General features: G+C 44.4%; 1 pseudogene; it reads right to left on the bottom strand.

Annotated features, from left to right (window-relative positions):
- Positions 1-10,104: 10,104 nt before the first annotated feature.
- On the bottom strand, positions 10,105-10,165 carry LOC133754252 (U6 spliceosomal RNA; annotated as a pseudogene).
- Positions 10,166-16,253: the final 6,088 nt, after the last annotated feature.

Below are 16,253 nucleotides of genomic sequence, written 5' to 3'. Positions count from 1 at the left end.
TCCTACATTAAACCATTTTCCAAATAGAGAAAACAAGCTAAAAAAACTGCTTTTATTTTCTAAGACTGAAGTTGAAAAATTGAAGAGGGGGGTAGTTGGGTTTACCCTTTAGGCCTTTACAATAGTACAACAGAAATTGGGCTGCATACCCTCATAATGAATTTTTAGGTTATAAAAAATGCCAATTTCTTGCTATGCTTGAGTCTCATATTTTAAAAAGATTTATTTATTTATTGGAAAGTCAGAGTTACACAGAGAGGAGAAGCAGAGAGAAAGGGGGGGGGTCTTCCATCCAATGGTTCACTCCCCAATTGGCTGCAACAGTTGCAGCCATGCAGATCCTAAGCACGGAACCAGGAGCTTTTTCTGGGTCTCCTACAAAGGTGCAGAGGCCCAAGGATTTGGGCCACCTTCTACTGCTTTCCTGCAGAGAGCAGAGAGCCACACTGGAAGTGGAGCATCTGGGTCTTGTGCCAGTGCCCATATGAGATGCCGGTGCCTCAGGCCAGGGCATTAGCCTGCTGTGCCCCAGTGCCAGCCCCTTGAGTCTCATTTTTTAAAAAGATTCTTTACTTCTTTATTTGAGAGGTAGAGTTACAGTGAAAGGGAGAGACAGACAGAAATGTTTTCTGTCCACTGGTTTACTCTCCAAATGGCCGCAGCAGCCAGAGCTGCACTGATCTTAAGCCAGGAGCCAGGTGATTCTTCCCGGTCTCCTATGAAGGGGCAGGGACCCAAGGACTTGGGCCACATCCACTGCTTTCCCAGGCCACAATAGAGAACCGGATTGGAAGAAGAGCAGCTGGAACTAGAACTGGTGCCCATATGGGATGCCAGTGCCACAGGTTGAGGATTAACCTACTGCACCACAGCACTGGCTCCGAGTCTCATTTTTTGAGCATTCCCATGATTCATCTTGAAGTCCCAAGATCAGAGACTGAATTCTGAGTTAAGACAGGACTTTTAGCATTCTAGAGGTAGTTATCTTAAGACTCAGTTCTGGTGTCTCCTTGTGTTGATCTTTTGACCAAAGTCTGGGTGTCAAAGGAATTCCCAGTGTCCTGTGGCTGAGTATTGTGCCATCCTGAGAGTATCATTCAAGCTCTGGGCTGTGGGAACATTGTATCACAGATCCCACAGTGAGGGAGAGGTAGTCAGGTAGGAGTGTGTGGTCTACACTCAGCCACCCTTTTGCCTGAGTGCCTGGGATGCCTTGACTACTCACTGCCAAGGAAATTGAATTCCAGTGAGATGGGAATGTGTTTGGAGTCTTATTCACTTACCCCATTAAAGAACTGACTTTGAGTTTCCCCCAAGTTTCCTTTAGTCTATAAAGAAAACCTCTACTGAGGTTTCCTGAAAGGGATATCTCACAAAAACTAGTGCATGTCTCGAATATAGTCCCGAGAGCCAATGTGGCCCTTATCACCTCGATGATGAGTTGCACTTGTAAATGTCACACCCAGTGAGTTGCCACATCCCTCTGGAGTTTTCATGGGGCCTGATGGAGTAAGGACATAAGCCTCAGACATTCTAGTTCCTTGCTCAAAAGTAGGTGGAATCAGAATTAACCCCCTATTCCCGCTTCCTTTCAAGAGACTAGTTCAGTCTCACATCCTATATTGTTCCACATGCCACACTCTGCATTTTTTCTGGGTTTGACAACCCATGCACATGTTGAAAAACCTGTATGGAGAAGCTCATACTGCCTATTGACACCCCAACCCCACTCCAGACCCTTAATCATCTAAGGTTTATAAGCACAGCCCACTGAGGAGTCTGTCTTCTGCCACATATTCAGTCTGTGAGCAGAGTGGCAATTGGCCACCACTGAGAATAAATCCCTTTCGGTTGTGAGTTCATATCCTGTCTCCACTCTGTTCTGCATACCTTTTTTTTAACAGTAAGAGAGAGAGACAGAGAGAAAGTTCTTCCTTTTTCTGTTGGTTCACGCCCTAGTGGCAGCTAAGGCCGGTGCATTGAGGCTGGTGTGCTGCGCCAATCCGAAGCCAGGAGCCAGGTGCTTCCTCCTGGTCTCCCATGGGGTGCAGGGCCCAAGGACCTGGGCCCTCCTCCACTGCACTCCCAGGATGCAGCAGAGAGCTGGACTGGAAGAGGAGCAACCAGGACAGAATCCAGCACCTCAACCAGGACTAGACCCTGGGGTACCAGCACCACAGGTGGAGGATTAGCCTAGTGAGCCATGGCACCAGCCTGTATACCTTTCTTTACAGGGCCAGCCTCAGAATCCTTGCAAACCACTCAAGAAATACCAGGGTGTGATAAGGGTTCTTTGTGGGGTCCAAATGCAAAGAGAAGGAAATTCTGTGATGGAAGGGCCCCATAGGGCCCTAAGGTTTACTAAGCCTCAGAGTCAGGGGTAATGACTACCAGTAGGTTCCTGCAATAGCCAGTAAAGAGGCACACTGGAGGAAGAAATTCCTGAGATACTAGAAAGCTACTGTGACTTCATACCCTGGACCAAAAGCTGGTACTGGAAGTGTCCGATTGAGGTACAGTTGACTAAACCAGCCTCAAGGATGAGGGGGTCAGGTCAGGAGGGATCTCAAAGTTTCAAGATTCATCATATGGATTAACCCATATATTTCAATAACAATTGAGGTTATTGGGTCTAAATTTTTGCTGAAACCCTGGGGCAAAATTACAATGATATGGGCAACGGTCATCTGAAAAAAAATCTCTTCTCTACCTGGTATTAAAAGGCTCAGCAATAGTCAAACACTGATAACAGAGGGACCCTGGTTGCTCACTAAACATAGAACCAAGGACCCTATGAGAGACTCTGGAGAAGAACTTAATTCATGTTAGTGTGCATGCTGGGAAGTAGTCACGAAGGGATTTAAAACAGAATTCTAAAACAAGGAGTCATAGTAAAGAGATTGACACTGGGGCTGATGCTGTGGCTCACTTGGCTAATCCTCTGCCTGTGGTGCCAGCATCCCATATGGGCACCAGGTTCTAGTCCTGGTGGCTCCTCTTCCAGTCCAGCTCTCTGCTGTGGCCCTGGAGGGGAGTGGAGGATGGCCCAAGTGCTTGGGTGCATGCACCCACGTGGGAGACCGGGAAGAGGCACCTGGCTCCTGGCTTCGGACTGGCACAGCGCAGGCCATAGTGGCCATTTGGGGAGTGAACCAACAGGAGGAAGACCTTTCTCTCTCTCTCTCTCTCTCTCTCTCTCTCTCTCTCTCTCTCTCTCTCATCGTCTATAACTCTGCCCATCAAATAATACTTAAAAAAAAGAGATTGACACTTTTCTCCATTTGCTTCTAGAGCATAAAAAGTGTCTTCCAAAGTCCATGTGAATCACTTATAGGGAAAAATTCCAAGGAGGGTAGTTGAAGGCAACATAGGAATCTCACCTCTTCTCTACCAAGGAGAGTCATCCAGTCAGAAATGAAAGTAAAGGGGAAGTCAGCGCTTTGTAACCCTACTAGACAGTGTCTGGAATTTGCCTGGGGAGATTTCAATAATACTGAGGAGTAGTCTTAGGGACAGTCAGTCTTCCACCCACTTATCTCCTGCCACATACATCCATGGCATCATTCTGGAAAGGAAAATGGAAGTGATAGGAAAAACAAGTAGGAGCAATAGGCTGTTGTTGGCCTTTTACTCACTGCTTAGAGAAGAAATCCTGGGAGAGCCCCCAGTAATTTTGCAGGAAGACTGGTATGATAAGCCTGTGTTCATGTCTTGATGTTGGTGACAATTTATGAAGCTAGACCCATGGTGAGACTAGAAGAAGTGAAGTTTTATTTAAGTGAGGAAAAAGGAAGCTCCACACAGTACAATTGGAAGAGCTGTATTAGAGACTCCAAGCCACTGCAGTCTCATAGTCTTTGTAGGTCCTTAACATTTATCTCCAAAGAACACAAATAGTGGTTATACTTTAGCCTCTGTGAAAGCCTAGGAGAGTTTTAATGGAGGCCTTTCTCCCTTATTTTGATCTAAACCTAGATGTTGTCACCAAAACCTATATCTTGTAATTGTTGATAAGTATTTGATACAAGGAGTTTCCAACTAGTTCTGTTTAGTGTGTGCATGCTGGGAAAGTGCTGTAGTTTGTATATGCTGACAAGGAGCTGTGGGATAGCATTAGTTTGGCTTAATTTTAGTCTAAGGTTCCCTAACTAAGACCCCTGGTTAGGAAAGCCCCTCCTGCTGGACTGCCGACTAAATATTAAATTTGGCCATGAGCTCAGAAACCCTGCATCTCCATCTAATGGATACAATGGACAGATTTCTTGCATGCTAGGATTTCTTGCATGTTCAGTCTCACCTGAGAGATACCCTTGGACACAGATTGGACCTTACTGCAGAAAGACACATGACTTTGCACACAGGTAAGCCCCAGAATGGACAGAAAACTCAGCCTTGGGGGCACCATGTGATTCAAGGCCAGGGGAGAAACTGGCCCCCTAGTTTAGGGACTGCAATGTACTATTTTTCTAAAAGAAGGTCCCCATATTGAGCCTGCAGCATGTATAGGCCAGGAGATATCAGGATATTTCAAAAAGTTTGTGGAAACAGAATGCAAAGATATGCTTCTGTTGGTGTAAACATGTTCGGAATACACATGTAAGAGATCTTCAAAACCATACATGGAAAATACATGTTGTACAACAAATAGTTTGCATGGAATGTGGAATTGTTTTGTATGTCAGCAAATGAGAGACAAGAGTATTCTCTATTTAAGACACTGAAAGAAAGTAAATCTTTGAGAATAAGATTTACCATTAACTCTAAAAAGAAAATTTGTTTAGGACAGAGGTACTGCATGGAATGTTGGTATACAAGGACTCTTTTTTTTGACAGGCAGAGTTAGACAGTGAGAGAGAGAGACAGAGAGAAAGGTCTTCCTCCCGTTGGTTCACTCCTCAAATGGCCGCTACGGCTGGCACTGAGCCGATCCGAAGCCAGTAGCCAGGTGCTTCCTCCTGGTCTCCCATGAGGGTGCAGGGCCCAAGCACTCAAGCCATCCTCCACTGCCTTCCCGAGCCACAGCAGAGAGCTGGACTGGAAGAGGAGCAACTGGGACTAGAACCCAGTGTCCCAACTGAGACTAGAACCTGGGGTACCAGCACCACAGGCAGAGGATTATCCAAATGAGCCACAGCACCGGCCCACAATGACTCTTGTTGTCATTGTACAAATCAACACTCCTGTATGACATCAGTAATCACGTGAGTCTCTTAAGGTGAGATGCCTAGGCTGTGGAAGTCTCTTCAATCCACAAACCCCATCAGACTTTAGACAAGGCATGCACAAAGTGTCAGTTGTCTACTTCCTTCAGAGGAGACATTTCTCTTCGATGGCCACTTCTTTCCACTGGAGTTGGGCCATAGTGGTCCTTCAGTGCAGGGACACTCTTCACACTAGTGTCCTGGCCTTTCACACCTGAAATGCTCATTTGTTGCATTTTCAGCCAGATGGGATTTCCTTATGGACTGATTCTGAGGCCACTGGGTGCTACTTAACAGCAACTGCCATTGAACGAGTCTGCTGTATGGACTGCTTTCCTTGTTGGAGCAATCTCTCCCTTTAAACAAACCCTGTCTGTATTATGCGTAAACACTTATAGCCTTAGAAGTGAGTTCGCAGGAGTGCCTGAAGAACTATGCAGCTGAGCAGCCTCTTGGTAGGACCTGAGGAAACAAAAGTGGACAAGGCTCTCCCCAAGCCTAATGATGTTTAAGCATGTGACTTGGACCCACTGCATTAGGTATAATTCTCATGCCTTACTTTATTTCTGTGAGACTTTATTTTTGTACCAAAAATGGGTTACATTGTCTTACTCAGCACACCAGGGACTCCTTATTTCTGACAACTAATGTAAAGCTAAAATAACAAGTTAAAATAACTGTTGAGAAAACCCCTTGGCCTAGGAGACAATCCTAGAAGTCCCCAGAGTAAACCAACAGACCTATGATACATAATCCTAGGAGGCCCCAGAGAACCAGAATAAAGCTAAAATTAAAAAATAAAATAGGGGCTGATGCTGTGGTGCAGTGGGTTACTGCTGGCATCCCATGTGGGCACCAGTTCAAGGCCCAGCTGCTCCACTTCTGATCCAGCCCTCTGCTATGGCTTGGGAAAGCAGTAGAAAATGGTCAAGTCCTGGAGACCCCGCAATCACATCTGAGATCCAGAAAAAACTCTTGGTTCCTGGCTTTGGATCAGCACAGCTTTGGCAGTTGCAGACAATTGGGGAGTGAACCTCTGGATGTAAGACCTCTCTCTCTCTCTCTCTCTCTCTCTCTCTCTCTCTCTCTGTAACTCTTTCAAATAAATATTAAAAATAAAATAATAAAATAAATTTCCAGGGCTAATTTCCATAACCTTAGGTCACCCACAGTTGTGTTCTCAGTAATCCATGGGAGAAACCTGAAAGAGGACCAGCATAAAGCTAAAATGAAAAACGAAAATAATATACCTCACTGTTAACCAGGTAAGCATCATGCAACCAGCTATTGGGGCCCCCTTCTTGGGGCTGGAGATATGTTGTTCATATCATAGAAGTCCCCACAGAGGATGCCCTCTTGCAACCAGCTGTTGTCACTGGGAGCTGCTATTCTGGGGCAGAAGTCCTACCCTCTGCAGCAGGAAGTCGAACCTCCACTATGTTTGGAGTCCTTCCTTCCTGCCACTAGCTGCAATTGCTAGGCAACAGAACACATCTCTCTGGTTTGCCCCACCAAATAATGCCTGCAATTAGTAAATGAAAGCACCCTAGGATATATGACTTTAAGTTGAAAGAACCCAAGACAGAATGGTCAGAAACCATAAAGTTGTCCCATAAAACCAAAGGCTTAAATTTAAGCCTCTCCATGGAAAGCCAAGAACCATGGGAAAAAAAAGAAGACCTAAATGAAAGATCTCTGTGGGTGAGATCTCAGTGGAAAAATTGGGCCATCAAAGAAGGAGGTACCTTTCTCTGAAGGGAGGAGAGAACTTCCACTTTGACTATGACCCTATCAGAATAAGATCAAAGTCGGCAAACTCTAAAGGCTTCCATAGCCCTGGCAACTCATGACTAGAGCCTAGGGAGATTACTGATGCCATGAACAGGAGTGTCAAATTGTTAAGTCAGCAACAGAAGTCACTGTGTACTTACATCCCATGTGGGATCTGTCCTTAATGTGTTGTCTAATGTGCAGTGATGCTATAACTAGTACTGAAACAGTATTTTTACACTTTGTGTTTCTGGGTGGGTACAAACTGATGAGATCTTTACTAATTATATACTGAATCGATCTCCTGTATATAAAGATAATTGGAAATGACAAAAAAAACCCTGGTGTTAAATTGGAAATGGCATAGAAAATTAATTTAAAAAAAAAATTATGTAGGATCCCTGTCTTTAATGTGCTGTACACTGTTATTTAATGCTATAACTAGTACTCCAACAGTATTTTTTTCACTTTGTGTTGCTATATGGGGGCAAACTGTTAAAATCTTTATGTATACTAAACTGATATTCTGTATGTAAAGAGAATTGAAAATGAATCTTGATGTGAATGGAAGGGAAGAAGGAGCGGGAAAGGGGAGGGTTGCAGGTGGGAGGGATGTTATAGGGGGGGGAAAGCCATTGTAACCCATAAGCTGTACTTTGGAAATTTATATTCATTAAATAAAAGTTTAATAATTGAAAAAAAGAATATAAAAAAATTAAGCCTCTCCAGTAATTTAAACTATCCCTAAAAACAAACAACTGGAAACACTTATAAATTTGCAAACAATCACAAACTGCCACATCTTTTTCCTGCTTCTCTGCCTAAATCCAGTTAATGCTAACAGTCTGTATTAGCCTCTACAACTACCAAAATTAGAAACACTAAAGACATCAAGTTTTGCATTTTAGCTGACTTTTCCAAGCTGTGAACACTGAGAGAAGAGATTATGGGGAAAAGAGAGATTTCCAGGATTTGGAAACCATGGATTGCTGACAGAAACTGATGGAATTCCACTTACCATATTGCCATTGTGGAATGGGTTTTCTGCTGTCTGATTCTGTCAATTAGTTGTGGGGTAGGTTGGGCAGAAATTCCTGTTCTTGGCTCTTGTATCTTACTTACAGGAGTATTCTAAGCATAGACAGTACCACAATTAAGTGATGCAGTTATTTGAAAAATGAGGAAAACATACACACACACAAACACACACACAAACACATGCACAGACACACAAACACAGAGAGACAGAGAGGCAGAGGCAGAGATATATGGTACTGCCCCTCCAGGTCCCAGGTCAGGTGAGTACATCCTGGGATACATGCATGAATAAGATTACATAGGGCAAGGGAGGTGTGGCTTCCAACTTGTGGCCCTAATCTAGCCACCTGTCTTATCATGATGATAAAAAGAGGTAATGCAGACATTGCCAATGATGTAGAAGATGGCTAAATGATGAGGACAAATAAGGAAGTAGTAAAGTAAAGTTTAATAGAGCAGCACACCATCCAGTTAGTTGAAGACAGATGTACTCCTGGTTGTCACAAAGAATGCTCCCATTTTGTTTAACGTGAGCCTGCTGGAAAGTAGCTGTAGGATGGTGTTAGTCTGGCCTGCTTTTAGTCATGGCCTCCCTTGTTTCCTCCCTCTGCTTATAGAAACCTTGGTTGCTGTCAAGGGTTAGGGTAAGGACTTCTCTGACTTATTGAAGCTAAGCAGGGGAAAGAAGGAGCCCACTGTCAAGACAGGGTTGTAGCAAAAGTGGCGTCTTCAGGGAGACTCAGTGCCAGTTCACAGCAACTGCTTCAGTTTGAGGTTTCATGTGTTGGGCCGTCTAGAATTTCACCACTTCAAGTCTGGGAGAAACAGATCTAACAAGCAGATTAGATACACAGGGTCCAAAACACAGGGTAGAGTCATTATAAGAGGAGCTAAGAAGAGTACTACACACACCAGGAGGCAGTTTTCCCAGAGAGGCAAATAGAAATTGACAGCAGGGGGCCTGCTAATAATCACTGGGCATTAAGGCCTGGCCAGGTATCTGTGAGGTCCAGACCTATCTGGACCTATCAATCTTTTCACATGGGGTAGTGGAAGAGACTCCATAGGGAAAATGTGAGCCACCTTAGGGAAGACACCCTGTTGATTTCTATTACCTAGCTGCCCTGAGTGGATAGCTGGCCTCAACAGGAGGTTAGAGGTGGTGGCATCATTAATTTATATTTATTTATTTATGTGTTTGACAGGTAGAGTTACAGAGAGTGAGAGGGAGAGACAGAGAGAAAGGACTTCCTCCCGTTGGTTCACTCCCCAAATGACCACAACAGTTGGAGCTGCACTGATCTGAAGCCAGGAGCCAGGTGCTTCTTTCTGGTCTCCCATGCGGGTGCAGAGGCCCAAGCACTTGGGCCATCTTCCACTGCTTTCCCAGGCCGCAGAAGAGAGCTGGACTAGAAGAGGAACAGCCGGGACTAGGACTGATGCCCATATGGGATGCCGGTGCCACAGGTGGAGGATTAATCTAGTGTGTCACTGCGCAGGCCCCAGAGGTGGCATCTTTAAAAGGAAATTTACAGCTCTGCCTGTAATGTTACTGACCTTAGGCTGTTCCCCTGATGGCAGTGATTACTTTAGTAGCTGGGCAGAGTGAAGGTCCTTTTCTGCTTAGGAAGAGGCCACAGGGTTTGCAGTAGTGAACTGAAAGCCTTTCAGACTGACTCCTGTCAGGACTTGGGACTACTGGCCCACTGTCCTGGTTTTCCACATCAAAAAACAATGCAATTTGTGGTGGGGTAGCCCTCTTAGGTCTCCCTGATGGAAAATCACTGTGTAAAGCTTTTGTTAAATGGCCTGCACCTATCCTTACATTGCTTCTGCTACCTACCTCTCTTGCTACTCTTCCTTCTGGATTCTGTTCAAGATAGATTACAGAAGAAGACTTTATAATGTCATCCACAGGGATGTTCAGTCACATCCCTAATCTTTGGTGGCATGAACTAGAAATCTGTGGTCACAGGGTTGTTCTGAGATCATTTTTCCTGTGAAATAAGACAATGCCCATGAAGAGAGCCACATCCTACTTCTAAGTAAGGTCAAACATGATGACCACCTTATAGAACCTGTCTACAATTTTTTTTTAAATATGGAACGCTTCACGAATTTGCATGTCATCCTTGCGCAGGGGCCATGCTAATTTTGAAGTCATTAATGAAACTTTTTGCTCTCCTTTAGCTTGGATTGAGAAGGTAGGCTTTGCCTATGTACCATGCTTATAGAAAAAAAAATCTAGGAGTAAAATCTTACCCATGTGTAAGAGAGCCACCTCTGTGAATTTATTTATTATTCTTATTGAATAAAATTGTTTTGGAGCTAAGTTTGTGCCCTGTCTCCTTTCTGTTCAGCTCCCATTTTCCTTATAAGGGCTTGCCGGCATCTGATCTCTGCAGACTTGGACTGCCTCACTAATTTTGTTACAAGATGATGAAAGTGATCTTGGGTTCTCTGTTGCCATTGATTTCTCAACAATGTTGAAGTGGATTGGTTTCTGAGAGGGGCAGCATGGTGGGGGCAAGAGGCACGCAGTCACCACACAGACCCCGGGAGTCGGGTGAAAGCAGGCTTGAGGCGAGTAGCCCGCAGACTCGTTTATTACAGTTGGAACATCTTACATAGCCAAAACCAGCCAATCTGGTCAAGGGGCGGTCTATGCCCCAACCAATCACAGCCTGTTGCCAGGCAGGCTCCATTGCCAGGTGGGTTTCAAAGCCATTACTGAGTAACTAACACTTGCCAGTGGCCACCTTGGCATGGCCTTCTCATTCCACCACATTTCCCCCTTTTTGTTTATTTTTGAGCAACAGAAGGCAGGATTCTTGGCCATACCATTGTTGACCCCGTTTCCATGGGGTCTCCATACACAGCTGTGCCTGTCTTAGGTTGTCCCCCAGGGGATCTTACCCATCATTGACTAACCAGTGCTCAAATCGAGAGACCACAGGATTGCTTGCTCAGATAGGGGTAGGAATGAGGAATAATGGTTATCAGGAATGGCGTGACCACACACAGGCTGTGGGCCATTTGAGTGGCTGACCAGAGCTAGTGGGGTACACAACAGTAACAGATATGGCTTTGGGCAGTTTCCCAGGGTAGGATGATAGGGCAGGTGCGTCTGGTAACAAGGCGGAGTCTTGGTCTTGTTCAGCTGGTTCTGGCTGGCTGTCAGTTTCAGGTTTGATGTTTCTAGCTGGTACCCAAATGGGCTGTTCCACATTCTCTGGAAAGACACAAACATATCCGCGACCTTTGGTTAGCAGAAGGTGTGTTATGAGGGTTAGTGGAGGGTTCTATGTGTCCATTTTCCAATTGTTCTTGTACTAATTCTTTAAGGATGCTAAGTTTGGGTTGTATGATTGGCCACTGCTCTACCCAATGTTTCCTGTTTTTTCTCATTCAATGGGGGTTGGGCTTGGCTTTTGTATGAGGTGAGCAGTGGCACTAGAATTTGAGGTGAATCTTACTTGTAGGCTCTCCGTTAAAGCTGTTGGCTTGTGGAGATTTGTGACCCGTAGTAAGGACTGCTTGCATTTGTGAGAGCACATCTCTCCCCCATAAGGTCATGGAAACCTCAGCAATTAGTGGAAAGATGGTTCCTGTATCTCCATTGTCATCTCACCAAGTTACGGGTCTGATGACCTGATCAGCCAATTTTAAAATCCTCCAACACCTTGGAGGTCAGGTCCAGGTGCTGTCTTCCAAAGTTGTATTTTTCTTGCACCCCTAGCTTTTAAGACAGTAACATCTGCTCCCATATCAATTAAACCCACAAAGGCAATGTTATTTAAATATAGGGTCAATTTCTGCCTCAGATTGAAGATAGGCATTGACCAGTTAATGGTGGTGGGACTCCCTCTTACTTGCTGAGCTGAGGGCGCCCCACTGGAAGTTTAAAGGTTTGGTCTTGCAATCTTTTGCCCAAATGAAAGCCTTTTTTATATCTAGGACACAGCGTTCTGGGCTTGCCCCATCTTTTAGCATTTGGGCAGTTTCGCCGTAGGTTTCCTGTTTCCTGGCATCCCCAGCAAACTGGAGGGTTATTAGACTTCAATCAGAGGCTGGGATAACAACCAATCAGAGACAAGGAGAAAATACATCAGAGTTGTGAGAATTGGTTACCGTGTTTAGCCTTCCTGTGGTGGAAAGCTTAATGTTGCTACAGGCAGCTTCTGGGAGGAGACTTGCACATTGTTCCACTCCTAAAGGGACTCTGCACCTTTTTTAACTCCTCATCCCCACATCCCCCAAATAACTGGACCTAACTGCTGTTAATTAGGGATATGGGAGTGACAACCACTCTAGCTGCTTCCTGCTAGAAAGGGACACAATAAGGGGTCAGCAGAAGAGCATTCCTCTGGGAGGTCAATCAAAGGCTCCCTAATACAATGCAGATTTCCTGGGGACATTGTCTGGAGTACCATGAGGAGTTTGATGGCTTCTAATTGTTTAACTCTGTGTTACACAAAGCATGCCAGGCAGTTTAGGCTGGATGGTCCTATGGAGAGTATTAAAAGGATTGCACATGTTAGTCTTAGGAAGAACAATAGCCAAGGTGGCCACTTCCGATTTTTAACTAAATTTCTCCAGTTTTCAAAGAAATTTCCATCAACAGGTATTTAATTCATTTCTTCATGTAATTTGTCAACTTCCCTTTGAATTATGTTTATCAGTTAAATTAAAACAACACAATTCTGGCAATTGCCTACATCCATTTTGTTTTTTTAGTAATGTGTAACTGATGGCTGCATGGCTTTGTAAGACTCCTTCCCAAATTTGGCTCGGCTCCTCACTGAGACATGTTAGGGAAAGTAGCAGTGGTGTTAGCTGTCCTTTCCAATACACAAGCCAATGATTAATTTCCTTATGTGCCCATGCAGCTGGTCCAGGTGTTGGTATATTGGAAATAACCACTACCAATGCCTCAGTCCAAGTGGATGGTGACAAGAATCATCATACTCCAGGGGGAATGATCATCTGGCATGTATGGAATACATAACTCTACAGGAGGACATAATAGGAGTCCCACCACCAATGAGGAAATGCTTCTCCTTTCAAATAGCTGCATGAGCATGGAGGCCCAAGTAAAGATACTGAGCCAGTGTATATATTGACTCTCTGGTCCTTGCTTGGTTCAAGGGTTCCATTTAAGTCTATCAGTTCAGTCAGCTGAGCACTTACCCTGGGGGCCACAGGGACTCTTAATAGCTTCTGTGAAAGTAACCATTGCCTAGCAAGCCTGGTGATGTCCACATTCCATAAAGGAGCTCATATCCTGGATTTTTCAAGGGGTCTCCCTAAGTTCTTCTCTGGTTGCATATGTCTGCAGGACTACCTCTTCATAGTCATGCCTGAGACTTTTCATCCACTCTGGGAAGAAGGTGGCAGTGTTAAGAGATGAGCATAGCTTGATTTGAGCTGCTGGGCTCTCCACTAAGAATGCTTGATATTTTAAGAGGTGGTCATCTCAACCAAAGGCTTCCTTTTGGAGGCCAGCAATATGGTCACATTTTGCATTATTTATACTACTAAATCTGGCCCCAAAGTAAATTTGGTGACTTCAGGGACCAGGAGAGTGATTACAGCCACTACCCAGAGGCAAGCTGTCTATCCCTTGGCCACAAAGTCAATATCCTTGCTAAGACACCCTATAGGCTGTTAACTTGGTTCTTTCATTTAAGGTACTACTCCCAATACGATCCATTTTCTTTCTGTTTCTTAGAGAGTAAAGGTTAATCCATGAGGAGGTATAGGGCAGGGGCCTTAGGTAGGACCTATTTAAGTTCAGTGAAGACTTTATTGGGGTTCTGAGCTCCATACCAGAGTATGGGTGCTGGCTACCTGGATGTCCTTTATCAGTTGATACAAGGGATAAGCCATCCCCCCATATCCAGGGATCTAGAGATGAGAAGACCCTGTAAGACCCAGGAAGCCTATAAGCGGCTTGAGAGTCTTAGGATGGGAGCATTTGTCTAGAGCTTAAATCTATCTTCTCCCACTACCTACTTTCCTTCAGAAATAGTCAAGTCCAGGCATCTCGAGACTGCATTTTGAGACTTCATAATCTCTTTTGGCTAAAACTTGGAGACGTACATGGTGTGCTCTTGGAGTCTTCCTTGGTTTGAGTGTACAGGAGAATGCCATCTGCATGTTGTAGAACATTTCTTGAGGGTTAATTGAACTGTTACAGATACAGATTTTTGGACAAGACCTACAAAAATAAGTATGGACTGTTCCTGAAACCCTGGGATGACAATGTCCAAATCAGTTTTGAGGATTGGCTGAAGGGGTCCTCAAAGGCAAATAGAACTTTGGAATCAGGGTGAAGGGAGAATGCAAATGAAGGCATCCTTTAATCATAAAACAGTGAGCTAGGCCATCCTTTCTGGGATTATATAGGATCAGAAACCACAGGATGGATGGGCACCACTGCTTCATTAATTAGCCAGAGATTCTGTACTGGTCTCCATTCTCTAGTTGGCTTTTGGACCCCTAGAACCATAGTGTTAGAGGGACTAGTGTAAGGCTTTATAAGTACCTGCACCTGGAGATTTTGTACTCTATGGCTCTTAGTCCTTCTGAGTCATGGGCTTTAATGGATAATTTCTCTAATGAAGAAAAAAGATAGGTCTTTAAGATCATCCTGCAAAACTGGGCAGTTATAGCCCAACCAATTTTTCTCTGGACGTTCCAAACTTTGAGATTGATAACTATCTCAGTTTAGAGGGAAGCCTGAAGTTGTCTCATCCTATAATAAGGTGGCCTTCATCTGACCCAGGAGCTTTCTGATTATTAAAGGTGCTGTACTATCTGAGATAATCATAAAGGACTGAGTAAATATTAGCTCATTCCAGACACAGTTCAAAGGTTGGGTGAAAAACCTAAACTGAGGTAGGGGTTACTGAAATAACTTTAGAGGCACTATATGCAAGGAGAGGGGTCCAAAGCTAGGATTAAGAACAAAAAATATTGCTTTCGTGTCCAAAAGGAAACTTATAGGATGCAGGCAGCCTTTGGACAAGCTAAGGCCAATCTTGGCTTGTGGAATTCCTGGGATAAGAAAGTCACATATTCCCATCCTGAAGGAGGATGATAATCAAGAACGCTCTGTTAAAATTATCTGTGCCACTGGAGGCCCCGAAAAGTGGCTTACATATGCTGTTATGTTTTGTGCTTTTTTGTGCTTCTTTGTGCTGGTTATGTATAACTACCACCGAGACATTGGAATAAACTAGCCTTGTTGTCTTGGCTCCATTCTCTGCGATCTCTTGTCCCTCTTTTCAGTCCCTCTCCCTCCCTTAGGTTCTGTTTGACTGGTGCGGCTGGCCCACACAATAGGAAATCTGTTTCCCTTCACTATGAGAACCACATGGGGCCCCTGGGTACTGATCTTGACCCTGCAAAGGAAACACTGGAGCTCTTCAGTCTCATGAACCCTTCAATCATGTGGGAAGTCTACTGGAAATGCCTGTCCCTGAAGCTCTTGGCTTCTGGAGCAGTTAAATTTCCAATTATCACCTCTGTAAATAGGCCATAGCCCTGGGGGCGGGAGGGGTTTGATAATCCTTGGTGAAGCGTCCATTTTCTGTGCATCAAAAACACTTGGGATGTACCCAGGGGTTCTTGCTGGAGCTGAGACATCACCCCAAAATGCACCCTTCTTCTTATCTGTTTGCTCCTGCTGTTGAGTGCCCTCCTGATCTCTGTTACAAATCATGGTGGCCATTTTTTTCAGAGAATTGTCCAGGGTGCTTTTGGGTCTCACTGCCACACTTGAGTTTTTTTCCATAATGTTTGGGGCACGTGGGTTTAAAATCAACTGTCCTACTACAGAGACAGTACCTAGTAGGTATAGGTCTTTAAAGTCTCCCTCAAATATTATAAGAAGGTGGGTGTATTTTTGTGTGGCCATTGATATATCAGGTATAGTGTTGAGTAAATGAGGGGCATTGACCTAGATTTCTTGAAATTCACTGCAGCACAGCTGATGACATGCCTCCTTCTCCAATCATCCAAAGAGTCACTAGGACCCTACTTACGGTCATCCTGCAGAACTGCCTGTTGACCACAGGGAATATACATCACTTGATCAGGGATTGCAATTTTGGCATTAGGATAATAAAATTTTGGATAGTAAATTTGACCACGCACAATTTATCCCTGAATTCCTCAGCTGACTATATGGCTCTAAATGCTTACAACCACATTAGAGTGTCTTTTAAATTAATTAATTTG

The sequence above is a fragment of the Lepus europaeus genome, chromosome Y, assembly GCF_033115175.1.
Source record: "Lepus europaeus isolate LE1 chromosome Y, mLepTim1.pri, whole genome shotgun sequence".
Taxonomy (NCBI): Eukaryota; Metazoa; Chordata; class Mammalia; order Lagomorpha; family Leporidae; genus Lepus; species Lepus europaeus.
Note: the sequence above shows the minus strand (reverse complement) of the source record. Positions and strands in the feature narration are given on the sequence as shown.